The sequence below is a fragment of the Catharus ustulatus genome, chromosome 1, assembly GCF_009819885.2.
Source record: "Catharus ustulatus isolate bCatUst1 chromosome 1, bCatUst1.pri.v2, whole genome shotgun sequence".
Taxonomy (NCBI): Eukaryota; Metazoa; Chordata; class Aves; order Passeriformes; family Turdidae; genus Catharus; species Catharus ustulatus.
Window position 1 is genome coordinate 98,277,746 of NC_046221.1, and position 17,936 is coordinate 98,295,681.

At 39.4% G+C, this 17,936-nt stretch overlaps 1 long non-coding RNA gene across 1 annotated transcript; it reads right to left on the reverse strand.

Annotated features, from left to right (window-relative positions):
* Positions 1-2,751: 2,751 nt before the first annotated feature.
* On the reverse strand, positions 2,752-16,466 carry LOC117002292. The gene is made up of 3 exons (XR_004419256.1): positions 16,382-16,466; positions 6,045-6,130; positions 2,752-3,311 (listed from the first exon to the last, which is right to left on the reverse strand). It is a non-coding gene; the product is annotated as an uncharacterized LOC117002292 (long non-coding RNA).
* Positions 16,467-17,936: the final 1,470 nt, after the last annotated feature.

The window sequence follows — 17,936 nt, forward strand, 5'->3', positions numbered from 1 at the left end:
GATAGGTATTTCTCATAACTCTAGGCTCTGGAACCAGTTCTAAAGAATGGAAGGGAAACATGCCATTGTTAAATAAGAGGTGTTAAAAACCAAAGCAATTAACTGGGAGCACTAGGCATCCAATTAAACTTTTTTATATATATACTCCATGTAATCTTCAAGAACAGTTTTTCTTAGATGCAAAACTGCTGTTATAATATTTGTCTATGATGTGTAAGCTTGACAGACAGAAGAACTAAAAACCTCCCTTGTGTTGTGTGAAAACACTTGGAGAAAACTTGGAAAGATGTACACTTGCAAAACAATTGCTTCTTTGTTTCTTTCAAACTTCAGTAAACTTGAAAATCCCCAAATGTCAAATAACTAAATTATTTATTACTTAGAATTCATGTTCTTTTTGCCTCCTTAAGATCTTTTTTTCTTTTTTTACATTTCAAGAAATGTTAAATCATGTAATGAATATTAACTGACAGTTTAGAAATATTTATGCAAGAGTACCTGGATTCCATGGTCTAGTAGTGATAATCAGAAAGATGGCTTTTGTGCTCAAAGATAGAGAAATGTTATAGAGAAATGAATTTTTTCTTGCTAAATAATGGGATTTTGCAATACAAACAAGATGCTGAAGTTTATAGAAAATTCTTGTATCTGCCTAGAAGTTTGAGATTTCATGAGGTTTAATTTTTTTTTTAATAACTAAACAAGAAATTCTGGAATCACCCCACAGTAAAAATTGTAATTACTTTTATGGCATTCATATTTATGGTAGTAATTCTAGTTGAATGAACTGCTTAAAAAAAATTATATTTTAAGCTGATTTCAAGATTTTTGGAAGAGACTTATGCTTATGTGGTATTGTCTTTCCATCTGCCACTTTGACCCTACTGTGTTTACTTTAAGTCATGTGAAAAATTAGGGACTGCATGGAGGAAAGAGACTCAGATTTGTGTGCTGCTGAGGAAAAGCTGGGCAAGATGCAAACACTCCATACTTTACTAGGCAGCAAAGGACAAAGTCTAATTTTGGACTATCCACATTGCATACACTCTCTTGCCTTGTTTATAGGTTGAAGGGGACCATTTTTTATTAGTTCTACTACTCACAGAAGAGCTCATTTGAATGGCATTGCTATAGCTACCTTAGCTCCAAAAGACAGGATTTTGAAAACCAATATCATATGCTTTATTAAACTCAAGTCTTAAGTAAGGCTATATATAATCATTTTAATTTCTGAGGTTTCACAAGTAATCCTGCTTAAATATATAGAGAAGATTTATCATAAGTTGTTAGAGCCATTTTTGTTGATTATCACTTACTGAGTCTTCAAAGTACTCACTTCAAAGTGCTTAAAAGCCAAATATGTTTTTTTTCTTGCCACAGCATCCAGTAGCCTAATAAAAGACAGATTATACTGATATATTGTGAGGTACAAGGGATAACTAAAATATTAGTTTTGATTAAATTACTTATATATTTATTTATTTATATTTATTTAATGATTTTATTTAATTATTTATATATTATTGTTTTTACATGTTTGTGAGGTTTGTTTACAGGTTTTTGAGTTATCCCAGTACTACAGGCAACGTAGATAATTTCATATTACAGGTACAGAACATTCATGCTTTTTAAAGATCATATTTGACTTTGGTTTGACAGAAGGGGAGCTTTGCCTTCAGTCTTGAAACCACAGGGACTCATGGTCATTTGGCATTTCTGCTAGAGGAATCTGTCTAAAGACAGACTCCTTGGAGAAGCACTGTCCTGCATGGCTCTTTTCAGGAGACCATGAGGATGCTGCCCTCAGAACCAATGCTGTCTTGCAGGCAATGTGCAGCTGGCCACTCTGGTTGTACCTGATGTGCCAGCAGGTTGCCTTAGGTCACTCTAAACCTCTGGGCATCCTTGGATGCATGCCTGCTGTCCCCCTTGCAGTTCTTCTCCCCAGGCATCCTTCAAAACTCAGTCAAGACCTTTTCCTTGGCTTACCAGCACAATTTAGGTCACTACTGAGGCTGTGGATTTCACTCTTAGAGAAAGTTTCAGTGTCAAATAATTTTCCTGTAGGTGAAAACTTAGAGCCCATGGAGGGCTTTGAAAGGAAAAGCAGAATAATTTCATTCTGATTTACCTGACAGTTGCTGTGATGAGTGCTGGGTGACTGGTGTGCTGGTGTGGCTGAAAGAGTTGGGCTGATGCACTTTGAACTTGCTGAAGCAAGTCAGGCATCAGTTAAAAATGGCAAAGCTATTCTTGCAGTGGCCAAACCTGGAAGCTATGCTTGTAAGAAAGAACTTTAATTAAATCAAATCAGGATGGGACAGAAAGTTACATAGTGATAGGAAATACTCTGCTACGTAGTATTCTGATTTCAGTAGCACAGCTGCACTATTTTGCACCCTTTAATTCTTTCTTGCTTCTTAGCAAGCGTTAGAAATCACCCAGTTCTTTCAGTTACACTGGAGTCATAGAAATAATTATGGGATCTCAACATACCAAGAGTAAAAACATTGATTTAGGAAAGTTATCAGCAACCAAAAATAATGTAAGAATTGTATCAGACTAGACTGATAGTACATAAGGATAATCCTAACTGTATATATATGTATATATATGTAATGTATGTAATATTTGGATTGCTGCAATGACTTATATCCATACTCTTCAAATTACTTCACTATATATTATGATTTTGAATACATCAATGAGATACTATTTCTGTTATTTCTTTTATGGACCTGTTACATCACAATGACCCTGGAAATACAAAGAGTCTTCTTCAGTCACTGTGGGAGGAATGGGTGAATGATGAAGACACCATGCAGCCCAGCCTGCTTTTCCAAAGCAAATGATGCATAGGTAAGTTAAGTAATTACTGGTGCAGGTATCTGAGGCAAAATTTGGAATGAAGCTCAGGTATCCTGAATCCTGATTCTCACTATCATTGCTAGGTATTATATAGAGCACATTTACAGGTCCACTGTATGGTATTACTTACAAAATGCAGTGGATAGAAGTTTGGTGGTGTTTAATACTTTACCTCTAATACCCTGATGGTTTGGAAGGCTATGTTAAGTTTTCTGGAGCAGATCTGCAGAACTGCATGGAAAGACAGTGTTTATGAGCAATCCAGTGCTGTATGGTGGATGTTGTAGTCTGCCATCAGTATCTTCTGCTGCAATGATTCTTCCTTGCTGTGTGACCTCACATGACTGCTAACTCCCCAGCATGTGACAAGTCCCACAAAGATGGTCCACAGGATTCCAGCAGTGGTTCTGTGCTCCAGAGAAGTTTGGGAACTTTGATTTATCCTGTAGATAGAAGGGGATTATCAAAGTTTTCTACTGTTTTACTCTCCTGTTAATTGTTGACGATGTTTGTGGAAGAATAGAATCACTGTCTTTTCTGTGCAGTCAAATGCTTCTGCAGCTGGTGGCAAGGCTAAAGGGTGGAGAAGAATGAGACAACAGCCCCCCCCGCCTTTTCTTCCCTTTCTTTTAGCAGTGTATTTTAATTCTCAATTAATTTTTCAACTTCATAAAGTTGGGATTGGATCTGTGAAAAGTCTCACAACTTTCTTCCTTTTCCTGCAAAGTTAAGATTGTATCTATGCTCAGCAGAAAACTTGAGGGCTTAGTTATATCTCATGTATTGTTTTCTGGTTTTATGATACTTCCTTCCCCCTGGCAATGTTGAGAAATTTGTACTAAACTTTAGGAAATAATAAATGTTCTGTTGTATGTTTAATGGACTAGACATGTTAGTCCTTTTCCTGGCATGTTGTGGAGGGAATAATATGATGTCAACCACGGAAAATCGAAATATACTCACTTGTAGGTATTTCTAAATCTTCAAACGAAGGGCCCTGTAACAAATGAGGCAAATAGCCCAGAACTGTGCACCAAAGCCCTACTTCAGAAAGTTCTTTCTTGCAAAGCCCTTTTCATCTCAAACTTACTGTATTGTGCCAGTGGGCAGTCAGCAGTGTTTCAGCAGTCAGCAGTATTTCTTTGAACACACAGGTTTGAAAGGCCTCATAGAGACTTTTTTTCATTATCTTGGCAATGAATCTGTTTTATCAACATGGATTAGTGGATTAGTTTTGTGCTTGAAAATGATCAATTTTTGTGTAGTGAGATACAAGGGGAAGTTAGGCTGAAGCTCAGTCACAGATGGTGTTTTATTTTTACTCTGCTGCTGTGATGTTTTGGTCCCTTACAAAAAGAGAGTGATGGATTCAAGTGGACACTTGTGGAGAAAGAGGCAAGTCACTCCTGGAGATCATCTTGAGGGTATTGGAGGGAAAAAAACTTTTATATACATTGGTTGGGCAGAGGAGGAATGTGTGAGAATAAAAGCTGTCCAAGGAGCAGGGAAATGGCTAAGGAGAGCAGGGAGCAAGCACACAACTAGCCCTAAGCAACTCTCAGGACTGGGGGGCACTGCAGAGTTGAGCGCCAACCTCAAGAAAATACATTGTTGGGCTGCCAAAAAGCCTAGAAGAAAGGATACACTTCAGGAGAATAAGATAGTCAGAGGACTTTCTGTTGCAAACCATTTAAAAATTTTATTTCTGCTTTACCTAATGACTTGACTTACGTTTATTGTAAAAAGTTAACTCTTCTTGTTTGTATTTTACTAGAACCTGGCATTTCACTTGAAAAGTCTTTTAGGAGCAAGGGAAGTTCTTCCTGCAAACTTTAAGCAAATCTACCTCACAGTTCCTATCCAATTGGAAGTTTAGTCTTTGCTCATCTGAAAAGTGATTTTCAGAAACTGCTTCTAGCTTTCATTTTTCTAACCATGTAGTCTGCACCATGACATGCAGGTTTAATTTGGAGGCTTAATAATGGAATAGAAAATCTGTTGAGTTTTTTTTTGTAGGGGGGAAGATGTCCATCTTTTCTGTCATTTAAAGGAGATTCCTTATTTCATTAGTTTTTTACATGAATCAAACGTTTGCAGAGTGATGCTAAAACATATGCTGTTGATTAAACTTTGTTTTCAGTGTGGATCTTTTCCTGAAGAAATACTAGTACTATATAGAGCCATTCATATGTGACACAAAATTTGAAACGTCCACTATTCCAAAATCTATCCACAAGTAATACTTCTTGGTAGAACTACAACTTTGTGTGCATGATAATAATGTGTTCTTTTTCAGATGAGAAAAAATCAATTCATTTGGAAAGGGAATATTTCTCAAATGGAAAATATCCATGTGTCTGTAGCTGTTCATTAACACAGCTTTGAGAGGGCAAACAACCTCTGTCTATTGATTAATTGAAAAAGAAAAGCACTTAAGGACCTATATTTTGAATAATTGCAATTGGGAAAAGTACAGTGCATTAAAATTATTTGTCTTTTTAAAATATATAATCATTTGTACTCATAAATCTAACACTGATTTTGCAGAAACACTGGTAGGTTCCTGATCCCCTTGGACAGCAAAATATGCTGTACATAAGTTATTACTAAGATTAAAAAGAAAAGTGCAATCATGTTTATTGTAACCTTTCTTCAATGGCCAAAAGCTTTCCAGAGTTGCAGGAGATATCTCATCAGCACTGAATATTTGGAACTGCTGATCCATAACTCCATAAAAATATTATCTCTGCTGTCAATTTAAAATAAATGTGGTAACTGTGCAGTTGAAGGGATCTTGAAAAGTTTCCTCACTATTAGAAGTTAGTTTTCTACTTTAGGCGAAGATTACTTAATTGCAGCTTCTAATTTCTGTAAGGATGAGGAGGATGGGAGTGGTGCTTTCAATGACTAAATAACTGCTTAAAAGGTTTTTTTAATGACACACTTAAAAATCATAACAACCCGCTCTTCTGTGTGCTGAAGTTAATGATGTCATACATTTTCTGAAGGGTAATCTAGGAAAAGAATTGACAACTGATTCATGCATCACAGTCTGGTTCTTAAATACCCTTCACATGAAAGCAGGAAAAACAACCAGCATTTCATTCACCTTTCAAATACCAGAATTTGTATGAAATCCACAACAAACAAAATGAAATTTAAACTGAGCCACTTACTTCCTCTGGAAAAAGCATTGTCCTTTCAGGAAATCACAGATGTTCGAGGCAGGCTGAGCTTCCAAGTTTGGATAAGGAACCTTTGGCTGAAGAGTTTAGTGGAAGGCAAGCATGTTAATAATACGCCTGTGGCATAAGCCTTGTGTAAGGAAATTGTCTATGGTTCTATCTTTAAGCTCTTATTATCTCTATTTTTCTAAATTCATTGACTTTAATATACTCTCTGCTGATTTGAGTGCACACTCTGGAGAATATTTTCCTTTTAAAAACAGATGGTATGGAAATTTTTAAAATATTGCTTCTGTTAAGACCAAGCTATATATTAATGTTAACTTGAGCTGAACAAGTGAAAGGATGTGCAAATTGATTTAAAAAATACCTTAAGAATTGATATATATATATATATATATATCTCTAAAGGTATTCAGTAGTGGATTTATCTCAATAAATTTAACATGATATCATAACAATGAAGGCCACAAGAATGCTGAATGAGAGCAAATTGGAATGGAAACAGTATTTCCCTACTCTGCTGTATCTTCACTCATGAAAGATGATGAGCCAATTTCTGAGGCAATTAAAAGCTATGTTGTCAAGAATATGGCATCCCATATGGATCTCTGGTAACTGTACTGCTGGTCCACCCTTTAATCATGAAAAACCTCATCTTTTTAAGCTGCACCTTGCATATAGGTATCCATATTAAGTGTCAGTAGTTTCAATCTTGTTATATTGCATTTTTGCTCTTTGGAAACAAATTGCTTTTTCATAAACATAAACAAATTGCATTTATTTGTTCTGGTCCTGTCTTCATTATATTGGCACGTGCAGAGGCTTCATTTAGGTGTGCAGGGATAACAACTGAATGTATCTCAATAGGTTATATTTTCTAATTGATTTTTTTGGGCTTATTTTTGGGGGATTCTTTTCATAATCAGCTTCTAGAGGGGTGGTACTTCTTTATTGCAATTAAGCCCTAGTCACTGCTGTCTAGACTGCAGTAATGATGCTGGTTATTTTCCTGTAACAACCCTATTGACAGACCTCAAAATAGCCCTGGTCCTTTTTTTTGAAGAGCTGACGTTTGCTGACTGTACAAATAATGGACTATCAACCATTGCCTGTAGTCTGTCTTTTGCCGTAATGGGAAACTGCATTAAAGATAAAAATCATCCTGTAAGTAAAGGGAAGGCTTTAGGCGTGAAGATGTTTCTCAGCCCTACTTTGGGAAACTCATTCAAGATCTCCGTATCAGGGTTGTGTTGCTCTAGGGAATGATAGCTCCTGTTCTTAGTACCTCAAGGCAAAAGGGTGAAGCGAGGGCTGGGGTCTAATGAATTGCAGGCTGGGGGCAAATTCACCTTTTTGTGAAAACTGTGTTTAATTATTTTTCCATAAATTGGACATCAACCTGAACCTTACCGTATTATCTTGCTGTTTTACAAAAAGCCATCTTAGCTAACTGAAGCACCAAAAAGACACGTTTCTGGACACTAAGAGTCATGTATCTCTGCTAAAAGCTGGACTGGTGTGATGGAAGGTTGTAAGCGCTTTGTCTGGCACTTAAATGTTGGAGGAGGAAGTTCCAGAGAGTGTTTTGGCATGGCGAGAAGAATTTCTGCAGAAGCCCTCCATGGTGTCAACATGTTGATACTTTTCTTCAATTTGGAAATCTCTGAACCACTTTTCTCTGAAGGCAGTCTTAAGGGAAGGAAAGTGCAATTGAACAAAGCTGTCACAGGGGAAACCATCCAGCATTGCTCATTACCTTGGGGTCTGCAGTGAGTATTTTTGCATGTGAATCACTTTCTCTTTTGTAAAATGTTGTTATTAATATTGTTGCTCTTACTGTTTATTTCTTATCTCATTGTTGTTTCCAGTAAATTGGTCTTATCTCAGCCTGTGATCTTCATCTTTTGTGCCTTCTATTCTCAACTCCATTCTGCTGCAGTAGAAGGGGCAAGGGAGGGGGAGTGAGAGGATGGTGGGTGGTTTGGGAGAGTCTCAGTGAGGGCACTGAATTGGGGAGTACCATTCTCAAACCATGACAACTGCAAAAAAATCCTTTGCACATGTATCTTTGGCTGTGAGAGAGACTTATCCTCTATTTACTTGTTATTGGGGTTTTTTCCCCATTAGTATTAATGAGTTAATAAATCAATAGACCACAATATATTTGTGTCATGAATTGCAGTACTTGTTACAGCTAAGGAATCCGCACAAAATCACATGAGAGGAAGAAAGGGACATGACCAGCTTTGAATGAGTGCTTCCCACACGACAGAAACCCACAAATATGTGCAATTGATGAGCAGCTAAATCAAGTGCTTTGCTGGTCACTGTATTGGTTTCACATTAGGTGCTCTGCTTGACTGGCACTCAACAACTTGTGCTGTAATATCTGCTAAGAGTCTGAATTTGTTTTAGACCTTCCTTAGTGCTTGGGACAGTATTCCCACAAAGGAGATACCAGTCCTTGGGAATGGGACTATTACGTCAGACTGAATGAAAGCACTTAGCTATGAGTTGACTTCTGCTGGCTCGTGGGCACATCAGGTGGGGTGACAGAAATCAGTTCACTCTTCCTGACTCTGCCAATGATCTTCTCTTGGGCAAATCACTTTATCTTTCCCTGTACCCTCAAACAAGGAAATATGTTATCCTTGGTAAAGTTTCACCTAGAAGAACCAGGAAGCTCATCGTTATCAGAAAGGTCTGTGCCTGTGATGTTGTTATAGAAATTACCATAAACTTGTTGCAGAAAAAAGGTTCCTTGCCTCTAAGCCATTCATTTCCTTTATGCTTTTACACAGTGGTTTATCACAGATTCAGATTCAAACCATTCAATTTTAAAACAAGAGAGGACTGAGTGGCTTCCATGAAGATGCATTCAGTCAGAGACACAAGTGGATAGAAATGTCACACAATGCAACTGTGTTTCTGAGAGTATTCTTTGTAAGATAATTTTTTCCTATAAATGGAGCACTAAAAATAGAAGAGAATGCTATTTAAATCTATTCTTATTGATCAGATTTGTGCAAATATAAGATTGGGGGGGTCGGGTTTTTTTCCCCTGTTGTGTTTTTTTTTTTTTGGGGGGTGGGGGGAGGGTGTTTTGTTTTGTTTTTGTAGAATTGGTATTGCTCCAGGGAGAGCAATTACGTTTAGCTGTCTTGGTAAGAAACCAACTAGGTCCTGGCCTGAATTTAGGTTAACAGGAGAGAGATTACTGGGCTTCAAATTAGAAATTCCTGAACAGGATGCAATAAAGCAAGAAGCTGGCAAAAGCTGCAGCTGATACCATCAGGAGTGGCTGGATCACCTGGATTAGAGTATCAAGATATTTATGCAACAACACTGGGGCCTGTGAGAAGAACAGTAAGCAGGGGTAGTTGATGTTTATTTGGGAAGGAATGAGAATGGTGGAATAAATGAGAGTGAGAAGGAGAAAAGGGAATGTAAAAGGTAGCAAACTGTGATTAGTGCAGTCTGGGGATTCCTGTTGGGAAGTCCTCTACTTTATCACTGTGGCTTAAACTAGGGCCATATACCAGACTTCTTGCCCTGACTGTAGTACATGCAATAAACCTGCTTCCCTAATGAGGAGGAGCAGGGGGAGCAGCAGGCTTTCCTTAGGCTGCCAGGGAACATCTGAGTCAGATTAGGCATCAAGGTATGACTATGCCTGTGCCAGGCTTGAGGGCACTGGCATTCTCCTAAAGACTTCCTGCCAACATCCACAGGTGCCAGTGTAAACCTTGTGCAGTGAAACCCAGTAGCGCCTTTTGAGCCTGTTTCTTCATCCTGCTGGTAGAATGACCTTCAGGAACTATATGAGATGGTGGCAAGGAGCTCTGACCACTGCCTGTTCCTCAGTTTGGCTAAATAGAATTCCCCTGAAACTAGGATGATTCATTATTGTGCCATGTTTGAAACACACTGGTTCATCAAAAGACCTCTGCAAATACTTTGGATAGGGGTGAGGCTTAGAAAAATATGAGTAGAAGAATCACCTTTGCATTGTCGGAATAAATCTATTGCATTCTTTCTTTAACCTAGTTTCACTAAACTTGTCTCAGAAGCCATTGCAATAATCAGTAGAGTAGCTACAAATAAAACCTTTTGTAATCTGAAGCCTGGGCAAATGTAGTCAGCCCTGTGTTGTCCTCCCAACAAGCCAAAAGACACAGTTTGAGAGCCAATGGCCCCAACAAGTAGAGCTGGTATGGTGGAGGACAAGTAATACGGAGGCAGCCCTTCACTTTGGAACACTCTAGATTGTCACCAATAACTGTAAGAAATTTCTTATTCAGCATTGTTTTGATTTTTGCCATGTGAATGACCATGTCTTTTGGATGGGGAAGTGTGTGTAATGGTAACAGGTGTCCAGAAGAATGCACTTGATACCTCCTGATAAACTATGCACCTGTACAGATGGTAGTTTTAAATAGTGAGACAGACCTGTCAGCTGTAAAATAACTTCCCTTTGAAAATCTTGCTCCTTACAAGGCAATTTTCACCTGTCTGGACATGATGGTAAGATGGGGGTGCAGCTGGGTGAAACTCCTGTTTACCATGTTCCAACACCATCCTGGCAGAGCCAGCTAAACTTCTGGGGAGAAAGCTGGAGATTGTGGTGGCAGTGAGACAAAGTGAGGCAGAAATTACTTTTGGGATCTCAAATGGTTAATATTGCCAGAGGTATCTCTGCTCCGGTTTACTCAACACTAGACAGTGTAACAAGATTTTAGAGTTTGAGATGGATAATTTGAAAATTAGTGTTTCTCCTCTGTGGATGGAGCAGAATGATTTTTTCCCCCTCCAAAGGACCTAGTTTGCAGTTATGAAACAGCCCTGTCTGCAGTCGCCTGTGGGTTCATAAATGCTATTTACAATTAAGTATTTATAACCTTGTTGGCTAACAGAAACATTACTACTACTACATTACAACATTACTACTACTTGCCCACACCCACATTGACTATGCTTGCTGATATACCTAAATGGATGGAAAATTTATAAACTTTCACCACCCAGAATTCTGCCACCTCTGGCAAAAACTTGCTGAAATAAATTAAAAAAAAAAAAAAAGTTTAGAGTGAGTCTTGATTTGTGTTTAGTTTTAACAAACTTAACCTTCCCTCTCTGCAACATTTTAAAATCAATTATAGAACTTCTCAAAATTTCACTAAGTTAAAGATTATGACAGTTTTGTGAAGGAATTCTCCCTCCTCCTGTTTTGTCACTGTTGTGACAGACTGTAATGGCTTGTAGGATGGTGGGAGGCAACTCGGAAGAGCAGTGAACTCAGGAATATTGTGCTTATCCTCTGGGAGCTCTCAGATTGTGTCCCAGTAGACTGATGGAATAGTGCTTCTTGAGAGCAAACATTTTCCCTTTTGGAGGTCAGTGTATCCATAAGGCTTCATAGTGATTTGTGCAGGAGCAGGTTTTGCTGGCAAGAAGGGAGAGCTACAAACTGGTTTACGAATTTTCATCTGAGAATAATCCACTAGTCAACAGATGAGAACTGTGCCAGAGAATTTTTGGAGCTACCAGCTTGGTATTTGGGGGCTAACAGGTGGATTTAATTGTGGAGGTTTAGGGGATGGCTGGTCCCCATCTATATCGGTACTCTGGGATTATTGCTTCTGCTGCAAAGGTAGCAAAGCAGGATTCACATCAGTTCCTTGGCTGCCCCAGGTCACTATCTAGTATTTCAGCATAAAACCCATCTCAAACAATTTATAAAACTGTGTTAGGTAGTAGACTGACAGGCAGACCCACGTACTCTACCACTGGCTGTTCCACAGGGTAGCAAGCTGTGTCAAGGAGGTGCAGAAAAGAAGCATTCAACAAGCTACAGTGATATTTTTATCTCAGCTAAATAAATCTTCCCGAGTTTGTCTGCCACTCATCTTGGAGGAGGTAGAATCAAGGGAGAACCTGGTAGTGAGTGGGGGCCAGCTGGAAACCACTTCTGCCTTCTCCTGTACCACTGGCACACTTCAGAGTATGAATTTCCTAAAATAGATACGGGATGCTCTTGAATATCCCTACCACATTGACCTGCATAATCTGAGAAACTTTTGCATGAGTTTGGTTGTTGTTATGAAATTCTTTTTAGCCTCTGGCTATACATATTGTTGTATCATAAATGCTTTTTTTACCCATGTGCCTTCATTTTTGTAGGTGAGACTGTCACATCCCTTCAGATGAAAGACAGTTGTTAGCTCCTAAGTTTTGATGGTTAGTGATTGAAATATAAAACTTATGAACCAAGGATTGAAGTTTTTTTAGAACAAACCATGCTGGCCATCTTGTCTTTAAATGTATGGGTTAAAAGAAAGTTATCAGAGATAGAAAAAAAATGCATATAAATGGGGAAACACAGGGAAAAAATACTGGAGACATGTAAGATGCTCTAGTGGGCAGGTTGGGTTAGAAAAGAAAGGTTGGTTTGGGAGTTGTGTTTCAGGAGAAGGATGTGATCTGATCAGAAATTCCAAAAGAACTGAACTCAAAGAAAGGCTCTGATAGGATGATGCAAAGGAGAAAGGCCTTGTTCTTTTATAGATCCATGTATTTATTGTGGCATGAAGTAAGTGGTGGCGGAATCCTAATGATCTCTGTCCATAAACCTGTTGTGTTTTTTGTTTACTTATCTCTACTGAGAACTTGTAGAGCGCTTGTAGTGGAGAACTGGCACTTCAGGAGAAAGTTCTGGGAGGTACAGTAATTTCACAAATACAAGCCGCACCATTTTGACTAAGATTTTTCTCCCAAACCGGAAATGTGGCTAATACCCAGGAGCGGCTAATATGTGAATAATTTTCTGACATTTACAACCTCAGAAGTGCCAGCCAGAGTGCCGAGCCGAGCTGCTGCAAAGTCGGAATTTTGCGATTGTTACAAATTGTTACTCTGTTGTGCCACGGGTGGAGCCTGGCTCCTTGCAGGGAGCACGGGGGCCAGGGAGAGAGGAGGGAGAGCTCCCTCCTTCCCTCCTCTACCACAACCTGGGGGAGAGACGGGGGGGCCCCATGCCGCCATTGCCGCTGCTCAGGGAGTAGACGGGGTGCTCTGTCCCCGCCTGCCGCCGCCGCCACGGGAGTGAGGGGGCTCCGTCCCTGCCTGCCACCACACGGCAGCGCCGGGCCGTGGTGACCGAGCCCAGTGGCAGCGGCGGCTGGCCCCCAGCGGCCCCACCGAGCAGCCCCACCAAGCTGGGCCACCTGGCCCCGTCGGCAGCCCCGAGCGGGCCGAGCCTGCACAACCCGAGCCGAGCCAGTAAACCCCACCCTGCTGCGATTCTGTTAGTATTTGGCAACTTTGTTGTACGCGGGTCCTCGCTGCGAACGACAGAGCGGCTTATACTCGGGTGCGGCTTATTTATGGACAAAGAACGAAATATTTGCCAACACCCAGCGATGCGGCTTATACTCAGTGCGGCTTGTATTCGTGAATTTACTGTAATACATTTCAACCCTGAGGGACCAGCCTTAAATCCTGTGGGGACAGAAACTGATACCATCTTTTGGATGCCAAGGAGAGGATACAGAAGCTGAAAACTAGAGATATCAGGTGAGTAAGTAAATGTGCTGATCCTTCCCACATGACAGAAGTTTTAGATTGGAGGGAGGTCACTGACTGGGACTTGTCCTGTTTGGCCATGCACAGCTGTGTAGCAATAAAGTCTTGCTCTGTTCTGTCTCTTCCTCTAAAAATGTAAGGTAGGCCTATTTCCACCAAATCATAATCATTTTATGCAAGGCCCTCCATGTTTATTCCTTATGGCTTTCTTTCCCACATTTTACTTTTTGTGGCAAGGGCATGAGGCTGTTCCCAGGATCTCAGTAAGTTTGCACTAACAAGCCTGTGATCCAGAAGAAAAGTCTTAACTAGGGAAATGAGGTATGGATGAGGGAGGCTTGAAAGGCTACTTATAAAATCCCAAAGCATGACCAGATATTTCCTGCACGTGTGTGTGGGTATAAAGTACTGGGAAAACATAGGACAGGACTCCTCTACTTGCCATACAGTGGAGGGAAAGGACAGCATGAAGTGTGGTTGGTTTCACTGTCACAGAACATCCAAAATAACCTGAAGTTTAAGTGCTGGTGTGAGAATTCCTTATCCTTCTTTAAAAATACTCAGTGGTCCTTAGGATGGCTCCTGATGGTGTTTGCAGGCACGATCACTTAACCCTGATGTCTGAACCACAGTTTTTCAGGAACCTTCCTGCCTTGAGGGTGGTTTCTTGGAACTTGAGTGTAGTTGCATTTCCCAGAAGCAGTAGAGACCCTTCTCTGAGTGAATTGACTTCTGTGGCCTAGTCATGCTCACAGAAGCATAAAACTGCAAGGAAATGGCAGTTTTGACAAAAAAGCAGCAGGCTGGTGAGCACTGAGCAAAAAGGAACTTGCTTAGTGCTGCAGGGCTGCCTTCAGTAGGAAATAAAGTTAATTGTCATCTGGCCTAAGTTAAATGGATGACCTCATGAGCAACAGTGTGTTTAATCACAAAGCCACTAGAAACATCTTGACATGAGATGGAATTGCTTTGTCAGAATTTGTTCTAAAGGGATCGGGAACAGAAGCGGTGAGGATAAAACATGCCATCAGTACAGAATAAACCTTGCTGTGTCTCTCTCTTCCTCACTGGCTTGCTGTGAAAGGATGGAACAAATGTGCTGCCATCTGAAAGGTACAACCTGCCTTGAAAATTTAGGTCAATCCCACAGTAGAGAAATGGGGATCATCACAAATGTTTCAGTGCAGGATCCCACTTCATGTCTGAGATCCTGAGTGATATTTTCAAAATATATCAGAATGAATTACTCACTACTTGTGTGGTGGCTGAAACTCTGAATTAATTGAAGAACCTAGTGATCATCTCTAGTAAAAAACAAAAAAAAATGGGAGAGAAGGGAAGATAAGGAAAGGAAAAGGGAAAGGAAAAAGGGAAGGAAAAATGAAAGGAAAAAAGGAAAGGAAAAGGAAATACAGTCTTCACAAATTTCTCAAAGAAACTATCATTTTCTTTCTATTATTCTCTTGGAAGAACTGCTCTTGAGTGACTAAGTTAAATAACACAAGCAAAAGATGATGATTCATGCTGCTTTTCCTGATAGTTTCTAGTGTTCAAAAGCCAGTATCACAGCTGCAGCTTTGAATAAATGCGTGGGGAAAGGAATAAAATTATAGTAGGTATGTTAGCGTAATGTTCCCAATGTGCAGCCTGTGTATGTGATTACCTAATATTCCTTACCAGCTGTTTCTTAACATTAGTCATAGTGATCTAAAACAACCACCCTCTCTTCATTTATCTCAGTAAACATTGTTCTTTTTTGAAGAGGTAAGCTGTTTAGGAACAAAAGTTGTTCCCTCCTCCCCTTCAGCTTTTTCGTCTGCATGTCGTAATTGTCTTGAATTGGAAACAGCTATAGCTGACCGTGTAAGTAATAAACAGTGAGGAAATATTTAAATATGGTAATAGCTATATTTGAGTACCATCATGAATGTGTTTCCTAGTAGTGTCTAGAAAATGCAAGGCTCTGTTCTCATGCCAGGACAAAACTGAGATAAGAGGAGGAAATATTTTCATTCTCTTGTTTAACACCACACTTCTGTCTTTCCAAATGGAATCCAGATACTCTCTATAATTCAGTGTTTATCTTCTCATTTGAAGCTGCTTGTACTGTGCAAACATTTTGGTTTTATTTCAAATGTGCTTTGTCATAATTCATAACCTGTTCATGCTAGCACTTTCCTAAGTGTCTGTCCTACTTACTGATGATGAGCTTTATTACTGCAAAACTCCCACGAAACTCCGTGGGACATATGTTTCCAAGTACACTGGGACACATTCAGTGGAGACAAGTGCTGCTCGGGGTGAAGAGAATCTGCTCAAGGTCTGTCTGAAGAGGAAATGACAGGAGTGCTTGTGAGACTGAGAAGAGGCAGCAAGTGGATCTTCTCACTCTGTGGCTTCAAGTACACTCTCTAGGCAGGGTGGTGACCTTCAGTGACAAGGCAAGCTGCAAACCAAAACCTCTCTGTAGCTGAAACCACAAGACTCATTCCTTTCTCCAGAAGAAGGCCAGAGCCAAGACATGAAATGATAATGGGTCATAAGCTGATCATAAGCAACCTGGGTTTGACCATGTGATCTCTAAGAGAGCTTCTTTGTTTTTGTATTACATCAGTGTGAGCAAGGCTGCAATTTTGTCCAGCACTTAAAAGCAATTATTTCTCAATGGTTTGTCTAAGGAAAGGCCATATTAGTCTATATTCTAGTATGTGTATGGTACTGAAATGAAAGCTGGAATTTCCTACCTGATCTTGAGCACAGAACTGATTGACAGGAATTCTTTTCAGCTCTCAGCAACAAGACACCTTTGTGCTCCTCTGCAAAAACAAGGAATTCATAAAACAGAATTGAATTCTATCAGGAAAAGTTTATAAATAATTATTTAGAAGAGGCAATTTAAAACCCGGAACAAAAAGAAAATAAAAGGACTAACCAATGTGCAGAAATAATCAATCTGGGCATATATGTAGGGAAAAAATACTCTATATGCAAGTTTGAAAGCTAGTAGAAATATCAAGAAAGAGTATAGAGAAGGGCTCAGCTGGGGTTTGATTAAAGATCAGTGAGGAGGTCTCATTAACATGTAATGTGCAGTGCAGGTACCTCTTTGTCAACGTGTATCTGGTGAAAAATCAATGTCGTGTTTTGCAAAAAAACATGTTCCTGATTAAACTGATGGACAACACAGAAGAGGAGTCTTCTAACTCAGATTGTTTGTGCTTTTTTATTTCTTTTTGGAAGAGAAATCAACAGCTAAGAGAAATTCAAGTAATTTTTGCTGTTATGTAGTTGATAGCCAAAGCTCTTTATAGAAAGCAGTGTTGAAAATGAAGTCTCAGAAAATGAAGTAAAGAAACCTTCAAAACTGGAGTCCATTGATCAGTGCCACACTTTCTGCCCTTAAAGTTGTTCAATATACATAGAACACCAACATGAAGCATGTACAGTCATTGTTTCTCTTTGTACTCCCATTTATATGTTTGGTGCTGCACCAGAAAGAGATGTGTCAGCTGAAGCATATGTTGGGATACCTGGCAGAGTAAATTCCAGACACAGAATTCAGATACTGAGTTCAGGTCTTTTTGTGTAGGTAACCAGATGTTATTTAACAAAAAGATGCCACATTATTATTCACAGGGAAAATATTTGTAGTGAACACATAAGTGATGAAAGCATGCATTCTCGAATAGTTTGAAAACAGCAGTGTAAATGCAATTTATTTCTGAGGAAGTTTAATCCAGCATGCTGCCATACCAGCTCACACTCCTGCTGTTGCCTGTACATTGTGTTTATGAAAAGTAACAGCTGCAACATCTGTTACCACCACAGCATATTTTCAGTACAGCATTAGTACACATTTATACCATTTACATGGTCCTTCTCTTCTTGTCTCTTCATCTGAGACAACTACCTGTCCTTCAATATAAACATGCTGTGCTTAAATAACCTGAGCCTCCAGAAGTTGAAAGGCATCCACAATATATCTGCATCTATTGCCAAATCCTTCATGACTGGGATCATACAGAAGACTCTGGCTGGGCAAGCCTCAGCAATTAAAAGCATTCAAAGTTCTTGAAAATTAATATTTTCTTCATTTTAGTTTGTCTGATTCAAGAAAGATGTCCCTTGAAGTCAAAATGTTAATATTTCTGGGGTGTCAGCAAAGAGAGTAACCTATCTCCTGTATTTCCACAAAGCATGTTTTCTTCTTAAACCAGTGTAATCAACCAAGGGGTTTAAAAGCTTCTTCATTTTCACTGGTTTGTTCTTTCTGTTTTTTCTTTTAACTTGTTACTTATC